The sequence below is a fragment of the Chiloscyllium plagiosum genome, unplaced genomic scaffold, assembly GCF_037043375.1.
Source record: "Chiloscyllium plagiosum isolate Xiang-an unplaced genomic scaffold, Cpla_swu_hap1 HiC_scaffold_37, whole genome shotgun sequence".
Taxonomy (NCBI): Eukaryota; Metazoa; Chordata; class Chondrichthyes; order Orectolobiformes; family Hemiscylliidae; genus Chiloscyllium; species Chiloscyllium plagiosum.
The window spans coordinates 6,440,524-6,454,376 of record NW_028270175.1 but is presented as its reverse complement, the minus strand read 5'-3'; positions in this window follow the sequence as shown (position 1 = coordinate 6,454,376).

The following is a 13,853-nucleotide window of genomic DNA, read 5'->3' as shown; positions in this document are numbered from 1 at the left end:
CGTTATCTGTTCTGTATAATTCTTGTTTTCATCATTCTGTAAACTATTGAAGCATCGACTACACATGCTACTATATTTCTTCTTGAGCTTGGGGCATTTTTTACACCACGCTCATGTCTCAACTTAGAACGGTTGTGGAATCTATTAGATTTTACCTTCCTCTACAAAATTACCTGTTTCCAGGATCAATCTAATTTGAGCTCTGGCAGGTAATTTAAATGCGACAGATTCTCCCACATTTGTGTTTTTTTGGCATGGTTACTTAGTACTGAAGTAAAAGATGCAATAACTTGTCCAACTCTTATCTTAAGTTCTGGCAAGGATGAGTAATTCCTTGATTATTTAAAAGATGCTCAAGTATGCAACATTGTTATACAAATATAATGCATGAATGTTCACTAGGTAAGCTTTGAATGTACAAAAATGACATCTGGTACACATTGTAATCCAAAGTTTCCAAATGTTACTTTGAACATACCTGATAACTAACCAGATTAACTTGGTCATGAGCTTGCAGTTGTCAACTGAAGACAGTTAAAGTAGCTGGTGGAATTGTTGAGAATTCTGTGTTACGCCAGTTGAATTATAAATGATTGCAGTAAGCATATCAATGATGTGTGTTTTGACTCTTCAGTTGCAGTGATATTGTTCCTACATCTGGGCCAGAAGGTCCAGTTTCAAGTCCCACCTGCCTGGTGATACATTTTAATATGGTTGAACGGGTTGATTTAAAAAATATAACAAAATATATAACACCTGGCAAAGGAAAAGCATCCTTTTTTGAACAGGAAAATGTGTTTGAAGAGGAAGGTACGGACTGAGGACAATTGAGGGTGACTCATTATCCTCAAGAATTTTAACTCGTTTCCTTAGTTTGTGTGAGCCTGTTTAGAAAATGTACCTGACTAATCTCTGTTTAACTGCATTAATTTTAAATTTATATTCCACCTGCCCTTATGCAGATGTTGCAAAATGTTTTGTCAAGAATTACCCGGATGCTGTTCTGTATAGAGCTTTAGCACATCATGTCGGCTGTGGTTCTGTAGGTAGCATACTTGCCTCTGAGTCAGAAAGTTGTGGATTTAAGGGCATTTCAGAGACTTGAGCACAATAATTTCAGGTTGTCAGTCTTGTGCTGTACTGAGTGCTCCATTTGAATGAGATGTCAAACTGGGGCCATGTCTGGGTGGATAAAAGATCCTGTGGTACTGGCCAAAGAAGAGCATGAAAGATATCCTTATACTATGGCCAATGTTTACAACACAATCCAAATCCATGAAGTGCATTATTCTGTCACTATTTCTTTGAATCTTGATCTGTGAACAACAAACTGGGGCAATTCTTGATAATATAACAGTGACTACGCTCGCACTTAATTGGCCAAGGAAAATGCTTTGGGGAGACCTGAGGCCATGAGGGTTATAATAGAAACTTCTTTTATGACAAATCAGATAATGTAATAGAACATTACAGCGCAGTACAGGCCCTTCAGCCCTCGATGTTGCGCCGACCAATCTGAAGCCCATCTAACCTACACTATTCCATGTACGTCCATATGCTTGTCCAATGACGACTTTAATGTTTGTAGATACTAGTAAGTTCATATATATTCTCTTCACAGGGATCAGTGAACATTGAATATTTTGCAGCACAAGGAATTTAATTCTAAAATAAAGTGCAATAAATATATTGCCATTGTGTGACTCACTTGTTTATTGTGATTATTTATGGGATCATCTAATACCATAACAAAATCCACAGTTTTAGGGAAGAATAGTCTTTTCTTACCCATTGATTTCCTGAAGGTAGCCATGATAGCGAGTTTTGAGAAGATTTGTAGTGCAGGTTGAGGTTCTGGATGTAGGCTTGCTCACTGAGCTGGAAGGTTCATTTCCAGATGTTACGTCACCATGTTAGGTAACCTCTTCAGTGAGCCTCCAGACAAAGCACTGCTGGTGATTCCTGCTCTCTATTTATTATTGTATTCTTATTTGTAGTCATTGTAGCAGCATGGCATTCATACTTCCCCTGTGACCGCTGTACTCCATGCTGTTGGAAAACTTGCAATTCTTTATTCAAAATGCTTTTACAGGGATTCTAGATCCAAGTTATGTTAGAATTCAGCTTTGACTAATAGCATAGGTATTGTACGTTGCTGATCCCAAAGCTTTTCATGAGACTGGCTTTGATGAGCCTTCACATGGAATAGTCATGGAGCCATTTATAATTATTCTCAATTCAGATTTAAATAGGTGAATATAGAAAGGAATCAATTATTTTGACACTACTGCATCTAATAGTAAATGTTCAAGATTATGAAAAGGACTGTAGCCATTTAATCTCCTTTTGTAAAATAAGATGTTATGATACAGCAATGAAGGAGCAGCTAGGTGGAGGCGAAACATTTTCTAACAATCTAGAAGGGAAGTCAGTCTAGTTGTCCTCCTGGGCCACTCATGTCCATGGGTACTTTAACAGTGCAATTACCAGTATCAGGTTACCTGCTTAGTGTCTCAGCCGCAATGCATGGTAATCCAATGAAATACATAATTCACAACAAAACAATTAAGCTTATTGATACTGTTCCTTGTGTGTAGGGTCTCCATCTGAGCTGTTTGGATATTCGTGCAAATGCAGGCCAGATTTCCAGGGAGTTATTAAACAATATCTCAATAAATTGTAAGTGATAGTATGGCTACAGACCACCATACCATGAGCTGTACAGTTTCCAGTCTCCCAATAGAGTCCCAAACATGCCTACTAAGGTCACAATAGTATAGCTACATTGTCATTGCATCTTACTTTTGCACAAAGCTTCATTAAACTTTTTCAGCTCTGTCCATTTCTCCAAGAAGTTTGAGTTCCTGATGTCTTTCAGAGTTGACATACTCCTCGCTAAATAGAATTTGATTATCCTGTAACTGCGAAAATATGGAGGTGTTGGGGGACAATTCTCTGCAGATAAAACTACCAGATGTGCTCCTTTTATTTTCTGCACCACACCTGCCCAAATACAATTCAACAGTGGCTCCAGTTTTACAGGTTGGAGGAGAGAGTAAGTACATACCAGAATATTTGTTTCATGCCTGGGTTTCCCATTTCAAAGTATACTTTTAGAGTAAAGGGAATTACGTCAGTAACTATGCTGAGAAGTATAATATATTAGTGAGGTCAGAACACCAGATTTATTTAAACAATTCTGTAATAAAGTCCCTTTCAAGATTTATTGAAGAGTTGAGTGAAAACAAATGAGTCCTAAGTGAATTGGTTGCAATGAAAAGTTGGAGACAGAAAAGCACTTATTATTGCTTTATGCTCCACTGATGTAGAATATATCCCTTGTTTTATATAAGGGGTGCGAGTAAGAACCATTCTAATGTTGCCAATCCTTTCATGATTCTGAAGCTGGGGAAAACAGAGATCCAAATCCCCAGGTGGTGTGTTCGGTGCACTGGTTGGAAGGTTTGAGTTATAAAGAAAAATGGATATGCTGGGACCTTTTCCACTGGAGCAATTGCTTCACTTTCTTCAGCGGCAGTTGGAGTAGGAGGAGCGACAGCTGGGACCAGAGGCCTGATAGGAAGGTAAATTATAAAAGATGTAAATGTTTATCTCGTGTATAGGCAGCAAACACACTGAGCAGGAGCAGACATGGGACTGCTGGGTAAGTGAGGCTTTATATTTGGGTGGTTGCTTTACCTGAAACACCACATGGGTAGTGTCTCCCACCTGTCATCGTCCTCTAACCTCAAAAAAAAGGTTCTGTGCGCCAACTGGTAAGTTGACTTTTAGTTTTTCAGTAGTCTCTGTAATTTAGAATAGAGGGAATGGAGGTTAGGGCAGTTGAATGTTCCTCCTGCAGAATGTGGAAAGGGTCACCACTAGTGTCCCTGCTGACTGCATCTGTGGGAAGTGCACCCAACTCCAGCTCCTCAAACCACGTTGGGGAACTGGAGCTGGACCTGGATAAAGTTCGGATCATTTGGGAGGCGGAGGGGGTTATTGAGAGGAGTTACAGGGAGGTAGTCTCACCTCGGGTAAAAGAAGGTTTTTTTTTTAGATTACAGTGTGGAAACAGGCCCTTCGGCCCAACAAGTCCACACCGACCCGCCGAAGCGCAAACCACCCATACCCCTACATTTACCCCTTACCTAACATTACGGGCAATTTAGCATGGCCAATTCACCTGACCTGCACATCTTTGGACTGTGGGAGGAAACCGGAGCACCCGGAGGAAACCCACGCAGACACGGGGAGAATGTGCAAACTCCACACAGTCAGTCGCCTGAGGTGGGAATTGAACCCAGGTCTCTGGCGCTGCGAGGTAGTGCAGGGATCCCCTGTGGCCATTCCCCTCAACAACAAGTTTGCCATTTTAGATACTGTGGGGGGAGGGGGGCAACTTACCAGGAGTAAGCCATGGGCCACAGGTCTCTGGCACAGAGTTTGTCCGTATTACTCTTGGAAAGGGGGAAGAGGAGCAGAGCATTTGTTATTGGGGACTCCATAGTTAGGGGGACAGAGGTTCTATGGGAACAAGAGAGACTCGTGATTATTGAATTACCTCCCAGGTGCTGGGGTTTGTGATGTCTCTAATCGTGTTTTCAAGATTCTTGCGGGGGAGGGAGAGTAGCCCCAAGTCATAGAATCATAGAGATGTACAGCATGGAAACAGACCCTTCGGTCCAACCTGTCATGGTCCCCATAGGCACCAGTGATGTAGGTAGAAAGAAAAGTGGGCATTTAAAGCAGAAATTCAGGGAGCTAGGGTGGAAGGTTAGAGCTAGAACAAAGAGTTATCTCTGGTTTATTACCTGTGCCATGTGCTAGTGAAGTAAGGAATAGGGAGAGAGGAGTTGAACACGTGGCTACAGGGATGGTGCAGGAGGGAGGGTTTTGGATTCCTGGATAATTGGGGCTCTTTCTGGGGAAGGTGGGACCTCTCCAAACAGGATGGTGTTTACCTGAACCAGACGGGTGCCAATATCCTGGGAATTGTCGGGGGGTGGGGTGGATTTGCTAATGTTCTTCAGGTAGGTTTAAACTAATTCAGTAGGGGGATAGGAACTGGAATTGTAGTTCAAGTATATGGGAGGTTGAGAGTCGTGAAGTCAGATCTAAGATTTCAAGATTGCAAGAAGGCAAGAAGTTGTTTTGAAGTGTGCCTACTTCAGTACCAGGAGCATCCAGAGTAAGATGGGTGAAATTGCAGCATGGGTTGGTACCTGGAATTTCGATGTTGGGCCATTTCAGAGACATGGGTAGAGCAGGGACAGGAATATTTTGTGAAGGTTCCGGGAATTAGACGTTTCAGTAAGAACAGAAAATGGTAAAAGGGGGTGGTGGTGTGGCACTGTTAGTCAAGGGCCATATTATAGTTGCAGAAACGACGTTTGAGGACTCTACTGAGCTAGTATGGGCTGAGATTAGAAACCAGAAAGGAGAGGTTACCCTGTTGGGAGTTTTCTATAGGCCTCCGAATAGTTCGAGGTGTAGAGGAAAGGACAGCAAACATGGTCCTCGATATGGTACAGGGTAGTTATGGGGGAATTTAACTTTCCAAATATTGACTGGGAATACTGTAGTTCAAGTAGTTTAGATGAGTTGGTTTTTGTCCAATGTGTGCAGAAAGGTTTCCTGACAAGTATGTAGACAGGCCAACAAGGGTCAAGGCCACATTAGATTTGGTACTGGGTAATGAACCAGGCCAGGTGTTAGATTTGGAGGTAGGTGAGCACTTTGGTGACAGTGACCATAATTCAGTTATGTTTACTTTAGCAGTGGAAAGGGATAGGTATATACTGCAAGGCAAGAGTTATTGCTGGGGGAAAGGCAATTATGATGTGATTCGGCAAGATTTAGGACGCATAGGATGGGGAAAGAAACTGCAGGGGGTGGGCACAATAGAAATGTGGAGTTATTCAAGGAACAGCTACTGTGGATCCTTGATAAGTATGTACCTGTCAGACAAGGAAGACGTTGTCGAACACAGGAGCTATGGTTTACTAAGGAAGTTGAATCCCTTGTCAAGAGGAAGGAGGCAGCTTATGTTAGGATGAGATGTGATGGCTCAGTTAGAGCACTTGAGAGTTACAAGTTAGCTAGGAAAGACCGAAAGAGAGCTAAGAAGACCCAGGAGGTGATAAGAGAAGTCTTTGGCAGATAGGATCAAGGAAAACCCTAAGGCCTTCTATAGTTACATCAGGAATAAAAAAAATGACTAGAATAAGATTAGGGCTAATCAAGCATAGTAGTGGGAAGTTGTGTGTGGAATCAGAAGGGAAGCATTAAATGAATACTTTTCATCAGTATTCACACTAAAAAAAAAAGACAATGTGGTAGAGGAGAATATTGGGATACAGGTTACGAGACTAGATGGGATTGAGGTGCATAAGGAAGCGGTGTTAGCAATTCTGGAAAGTGTGAAACACGTCCCCTGGGCCAGATGGGATTGTCCTAGGATTCTCTGGGAAGCCAGGGAGGAGATTGCTGAGGCTTTGGCTTTGATCTCTGTCGTCATTGTCAACAGGAATCGTGCCAGAAGACTGGAGGATTGCAAATGTTCCCTTGTTCAAGAAGGGGAGTAGAGACAACTCTGGAAATTTATAGACCTGTGAGCCTTATTTCAGTTGTGGGTAAAGTGTAGGAAAGGGTTATAAGAGATCGGGTTTATAATTATCTAGAGAGGAATAAGTTGATTAGGGATAGTCAACACGGTTTTGTGAAGGATAGGTCATACCTCCCAAACATGGAGTTCTTTGAGATGGTGACCAAACAGGTGGATGAGGGAAAAGCGGTTGATGTGCTGTATATGGATTTCAGTGAGGTGTTTGATAAGTTCCCCACCATAGGCTATTGCACAAAATATGGAGGCATGGGATTGAGGGTACTTTAGCAGTTTGGATCAGAAATTGGTTAAGTGAACGAAGACAGAGGATGGTGGTTTATGGAAATATTCATCCTGGAGTTCAGTTACTAGTGGGGTATCGCAAGGATCTGTTTTAGGTCCACTGTTGTTTGTCATTTATCTAAATGACCTGGATCAGGGCCTAGAAGGATGGGTTAGTAAAATTGCCGGATGATACTTCAGGTACGTAGAGTTGTGGATAGTGCTGAAGGATGTTGTAGGTTACAGAGAGACATAATTAGGCTGCAGAGCTGCGCGGAGAGGTGGCAAATGGAGTTTAATGTGGGACGGTTTGGACCGAAGGGTCTGTTTCCATGCTGTACATCTCTAGGACTCTAAGTGTGAGGTGATTCATTTTGGAAGGAGTAACAAGAATGCAGAGTACTGGGCTAATGGTAAGATTCTTGATAGTGTCGATGAGCAAAGAGATCTTGGTGTCCAGGTACATAGATCCTTGAAAGTTGCCACCCAGGTTGATTGGTTATAAAGAAGGCATGCATTATGTTGGCTTTTATTGGTAGAGGAATTGAGTTTCAGAATCATGTGATCATGCTGCAGCTGTACAAAACTCTGGTGCGGCCGCATTTGGAGTATTGTGTACAGTTCTGGATGTGGAAGCTTTGGAAAGGGTTCAAAGGAGATTTACAAGGATGTTACCTAGTATGGAGGGAAGGTCTTATGAGGAAAGGCTAAGAGACTTGAGGCTGTTTTTGTAGAGAGAAGAAAATTGAGAGGCGACTTATTTAAGACATATATAAGATAATCAGAGGGTTAGATAGGTTGGACAGTGAGAGCCTTTTTCCTCTGATGGTGATGGCTCCCACGAGGGGACATAGCTTTAAACTGAGGTGTAATAGATATAGGACAGATGTCAGAGTTTCTTTACTCAGAGTAGTAGGGGTGTGGAATGTAGTGTCTGCAACAGTAGTGGACTCGCCAACTTTAAGGGCATTTAAATGATCAGTGGATAGGCAAATGGACGAGAATGGAATAGTGTAGGATAGATGGGCTTCAGATTGGTTCCACAGGTCGGTGCAACATTGAGGGTCGAAGGGACATGTACTGCGCTGTAGTGTGCAATGTTCATAGGTTGAGAGGCGACCTTACAGAAGTTTTATAAAATAATGAGTTTGGATACAGTTAATGGTAGTTGCCTTTTCCCTTGGACAGGGAATTTCAAGACGGGGGGTGGGGTCACATTTTTATGGTGAGCGGAGAGAGATTTTAAAAAAGATACGAGGGGTAAATTTTAACACAGAACGTCTTGAGGCAGCGGTGGGTGGGGTACGATTACAACATTTAAAAGACATTTGGATAAGTACATGGATAGGAATGATTTGGAGGGATAAGGGCCAAGAGCAGGCAGTGGGAATAGTTTAGTTTGGGATTATGTTTGGCATGGACTGGTTGGACCGAAGTCTGTTTCCATGCTGTATGACTTTGGTTTTTCCCTAGATATCATACTAGTGTGGTATCTAATTATCAGAAAGCTGCTTTTTTGAAATTGTTCAAACATGAATGTTGACACAATGCCAAGGAATTTTTCTCTCTTTTAAGAGCGTAACTTTTTGTTTTGGAAGGGTTACATTATTGAGCCCCCAACAAACAAGGAACAAGATAGATCACTCACTCCTCTGAACCTCTCTGCCATTCAATAATTTCATGATGGCTGATAACTATTTTAGCCTCTACTCTACATTCCTGCACATCTCCAGATGATCTTTCATCTCCTTGGTAACCTACAATTTATCTCCCTCTGCCTTAAAAATAGTTAAAGGTTCTGGATCCACTGTCTTTTGAGGAAGGGGCTTCTAAAAGACATTCAACCCTCTGAGATTTTCTTTTCCTCATCTGCCTTAAACAGGCAGCCTATTATTTTTTGAGCTATGATTCCTTGTTCTAGATTCTCCCACAAGAGGAAACATCCTCTCCACATTCACCTGGTCAAGTCCCTTAGCATTCCTCATGTAAGGCTGTGTGAGTTCTGATTGCTTTTTCATTCTTATTTTGAAAACCCTCCTAGCCTGAATTCCCCATAGATGTCACTCTTAATGATGACTGGAGCATGTTGCTGACTCACAGCAGAGCATGTCAGCAGTTTGACAAGAATTATGATCAAAGCATGAATCACCTGTTCACTGTGACTTGCTGGCTGGGTGTAGCTTTCTGTAATAATCTTATTGCTGTCTGTGAGGTGAAGGTGTTTGACTCCTCATGGAAGGTATCACGCATAGCCTTTGTCCATTATTGGATCAATATTGCTGCTACACTTTCAGGACCTTGCAATAAAATCATGAGGTGCTGAAAAAGCACGATAGGTCTGGCAACAACTGAGGAGTAAAAAAGTTAAATGGTAATATCACTGGTATAATAATCTGGAACCTTTGGCTAATGTTCTGATTGAACATTCCTGATGAAGAGCTTAGGTTTGAAACATCCTCTCCTGCTCCTCGGATGCTACCTGACTGGCTGTACATTTTTTCAAGTCTGACCTCCAGCAGCTGCAGTCCTCACTTTTTCCTATGTTGTGAGAGCAAGAGTTTGAATCCTACCATGGCAAGCAGTAAAATTGAAGGAAGTTGTCTAATGACAGCCATGTAATTGTTGTCAATCATTAATGTTCTTTAGGGAAGGAAATCTGTCCTGAATTGGTCTGGCCTCCATGTAACTCCAGACCCACAGCAAGGATGAAGCCCACATCACATGACCGAATAAAAGAGAAACTCTATTTCTAAGGCATGGATTGCAGGAGAAGGAAAAATGTGCACCTTTAGCAAACTGCTCGCCTCATTTTAAAAACTGGTACCTGTGGATTTCGCAAAGGACAAGTATGAGGATATTAGATATTCCCCCAGGTATCTGGGAATGGGACTAATTGGATTGTGTGAAGAGCTGGTCCAGAGTGGATGGGCTGAATGGCATTATGGACTATTTATAATATAGAAGAAAGTCATTTGGTCTATTGATTCTGTGCTGATTCACCTTGTATCACTCTTCTGCTTTTGTCCCATCTCCCTCACCATGTTCCGTCTCAGATATTGATCCGATTCCGTCTTCCCAGCTTCAATCAAACCTGTCTCTACAATGCTCTTAGGCAGTACATTCCAGCTCCTGCCTACTTGCTGTGTGAGAAAGCTTTCTCTTGCCTTGTCATTGCTGCTTTTGCCAATTAACCTAAATCTCAGGCCTTTTGTTCATGGTCACTCCAGGATTGGGAACAGTTTCTCTTTACCTACTCTGTCCAGACCCCTCGTGATTTTGAGCATCTCTATCAAAACTCCTTCAGACCTTATGGTCTAAGGGTATCTTCTCAACTTTCTCCGCTCCACAGGAATTTTCTGCTGAAGTGCTTTTAATGCCATGACCAGCCGTTCATCAACTCCAGCCACCCCACTACTCTTGACCAACACCAATTTGCTTATCAGACCAACAGATCCATGTTAGATGCCATATCACTTGCCCTTCACTCTCCCCTAGAACAGCTATGTAAGAATCCTACTCATTGACTACAGTTCAGCCTTCAATGCTATCATCTCCTTGAGACTGGATTACTAAACTTGGTGATCTCGGACTGAGCCCCACTCTCTGCAACTGCTTCCTCAGTTTCCTGACCCACAGGCCACAATCAGTGAAGATTAGGGACAATATTTCATCCTCACTAACACTCAACACTGGAGCCCCTCAGAGGTATGTAGTCAGCCCCCTACTGTACTCACTGTATACCCATGACTGCATTGCCAAATACCAGACTAATGCCATTTACAAGTTCGCTGATGACACCACCATAGTCGTTCGAATCTCCGATAGCGATGAAACAGACTACAGACGGGAAGTGGAAGAGCTGGAAAAATGGTGCACTGACAACAACCGAGCTCTCAATGCCAGCAAAACCATGGAACTCATTATTGACTTTCGGCAGGATGTTACTCATGCCTCCCTACACATTAACAGCACAGAGGGGGAATGAGTGGAGAGTGTCAAGCTCCTGGGATTGGTCATCCACAACAAGCTTTCTTGGACTCTTCATGTGGACGCACTGGTTACAAAACTCCAACAACGTCTCTTCCTCAGACAGCTGAGGAAATTTGGCATGACAGCGAATACCCTTGCCAACTTTTATAGATGCGCCATTGAGAGCATTGTCTGGATATATCACTACCTGGTATGGCAACTGTACCATTCAAGATCGGAGACGATTACAGAGAGTGGTGAACTCGGCCCAGACACTCACAAAGGCCAACCTCCCATCTATAGAATCCACCTACCAGGCCCGCTGTCAAGGAAAGGCCCCATCATTCTCAAAGATCTATCCCACCCTGGTAATGTTTTTCTACAAACTCTACCATCAGGGAGAAGATACAGAAGCCTGAACACGCACGCCAACTGGTTTCACAACAATTTCTACTCTACTGTTAGAATACTGAATGGACTCTCAAACTCTTAACATTCGCCTTTATCTGTGTTTTTGTTTTTGCCGCTGTTTACCTATTTATTACTATCTATGCTACTTAACTCTGTGATCTGCCTGTATTGCTCGTAAGACAAAGCTTTTCATTGTGCCTCGGTACACGTGACAATAAATTCAATTTAAATCAATTCTATTCTTCAAGGAGTCACGATTTCTCCTGCCTACCAACATGACTGAAATTTATTATCCTTGGACCATTCTCACAATCTTTTCTCCCTCCTCACATCCTGGTTGCAACATTCCAGTTGAGGCCAAACCGATGTTTCTACAGGTTTCATATTACTTTCCTGCTTTTGTGCTCTGTTGCTATTGACAAACCTTAAGATGCTGTTTGCTCTATTAACCAGCCCCTCTAACCTGTCCACCCATCTTTAATGATTTATATACCAGATCCCTTGTTCACACATATTTTTCCCTTAAATTCCTAGCTTCATGTTTTCTCCCCATCCATTATTATTTCAATTTTCAAGCCAAACCCCCCAAAATTTAGATCCTGAACCTTCTTGAGTAATTTCCTCACATGATATTTAATGGGGCATTTTTCTAATCGACCAGTTCAGAGATGTTATTATACACCTGGTAGGACTTGAACCCAGGCCTCCTGACTCAGAGGTACGGTCACTATCACTGTTCCACACAAGCACCCTGCACCCATCTTTGAATTCTACCTTTGTTTTATACTGTCTCTCTATGTCCTACCCACCAAAATGAGTTCTTAACTTCCCTACATTAAGTTTCATCTGCGACCTGTTTCCATTTCCATCAACCATTCTATGACCTTTATAATTATTATGCTACCCTCCTTACATTTCACAATACTTTCATATTTTGTATATACTGCAAATTGTGTCATGAGCACCAGGAATCTGGGCTTTGATCTGTATCAGGAATAGCAGGGATCCTCACACAAACACCTAAAGGAACTTTATAGAAATCTTGCTCCAACTGTTAATATTTTCTGTCATTTAACCAGTTTTGCACCCGTGTTGCTACTGTCCAGTGCTGTAGTATTCTATAATATTTGCTGCTGTATCAGCAAGACATTTTTTATTCTGACTTTTAGTTAGCCTCCAGTCTTTCTTTTCCAGGTGACTTCCCTGCTTCATGTTGTTTCAGAAATTCATAAATACTTACAGCACAGAAACAGACAGTCCATCCCATCATATCTGTACTAGTCAACAAAGATCTGACTACACTAATTCCTTTTTCCAGCTCTTGACCTATAGTCCTGGAGGCTATGGCCATGAAAGTAAGTATTGTTTAAATGTTATGAGTTCCTGCCTCAGTCACCCTTTCAGGTAGTGAGGTCTGGACTGCTACCACCCTCTAACTGAAAATAAATTTCCTCAAATCTCCTTTTGCCCCTTACTGTAACGCCATGTCCCTCGGTTTTTGTCTTTTTTGATGAAAAATGTGAGTAGAAAGAGTTAGGATTGAGTTGCACCTTACTTATATGTAAATTAAACAGCCTTGTAAAATAGCAACGTTTGACATTAATTCAAGTTGTGCATTTTCAATTACATACCACATATCTAGGGTGTTACAAATGTCTTGAGAGCAGCTACGGTAATAACTTAAATTTATATAGCAGCAGTTTATGTATAACTTATATGATGTTTTGATGCAGTGCCCCAAGGTTCTTTCACAACAACAATATAAAACAAAATTTGCCACTGAGCTATGTCAGGAGATATTAGAGGCTCGTGTGGTACAGCAGTAGTGTCCCAAGCTCTGAGCCAGAAGGCCCCTGTCCAAATCCCACCCACCTCCGATGTGTGTCATAACATCTCTGAAGAGGTTAATTTAAAAATTACTATGAGGGGATATTGGATCAGATGGAAACAAGACAGACCAAAGGACAGGTATAGAGAGTGTGTTGGATGAGTAATAAGGATGGGCTGGTTTAAGGAGGAATACCCAGAGCTTAGAGTCTAGGCAGTCACTAATGGTGGCTGATTAAGAGTGGGGGTACTCAGGAGTGGGGGTAAACCGAGTTTCTGTGATATCCTGGAGGATTGTGGGGCTGGAGGATATCAGAATTGGGGAGGGAGGATGATGTGGAGTGCTTTGAAAACAAGGATGCAAATTATGAAATGAAGATATTGCTTAGTTGACAACCAATTTAAGACTGACTGATTAATAGAATTCCGTGACTGAGACCAGTGTTTTTGATCAGGAGAAATTTGTAGAATGTGGGAGCTGGAGCACAGGGTGCATTAGAATAGTTAAGTCTCAACGTAGCAAAGCCATGGATGAGGGTTTTTGAGGCATATGAGCTAAGATAATAACCAGAAGTAGGCCATTCAAGCCCCTCAGCTGTTCTACCGTTCAGTGAGTGGCTGACTTGTGGCTTAATTTGGCACATATTCCTTAATACTGTACCTTTGCTTAAAAAAAAAATCTCTCAGGTTTAAAATTAACAACATCCGCTGGGGCGTTTATGGAAGAGAGTTCCAAACATCCTCCACCCTTTGTGTG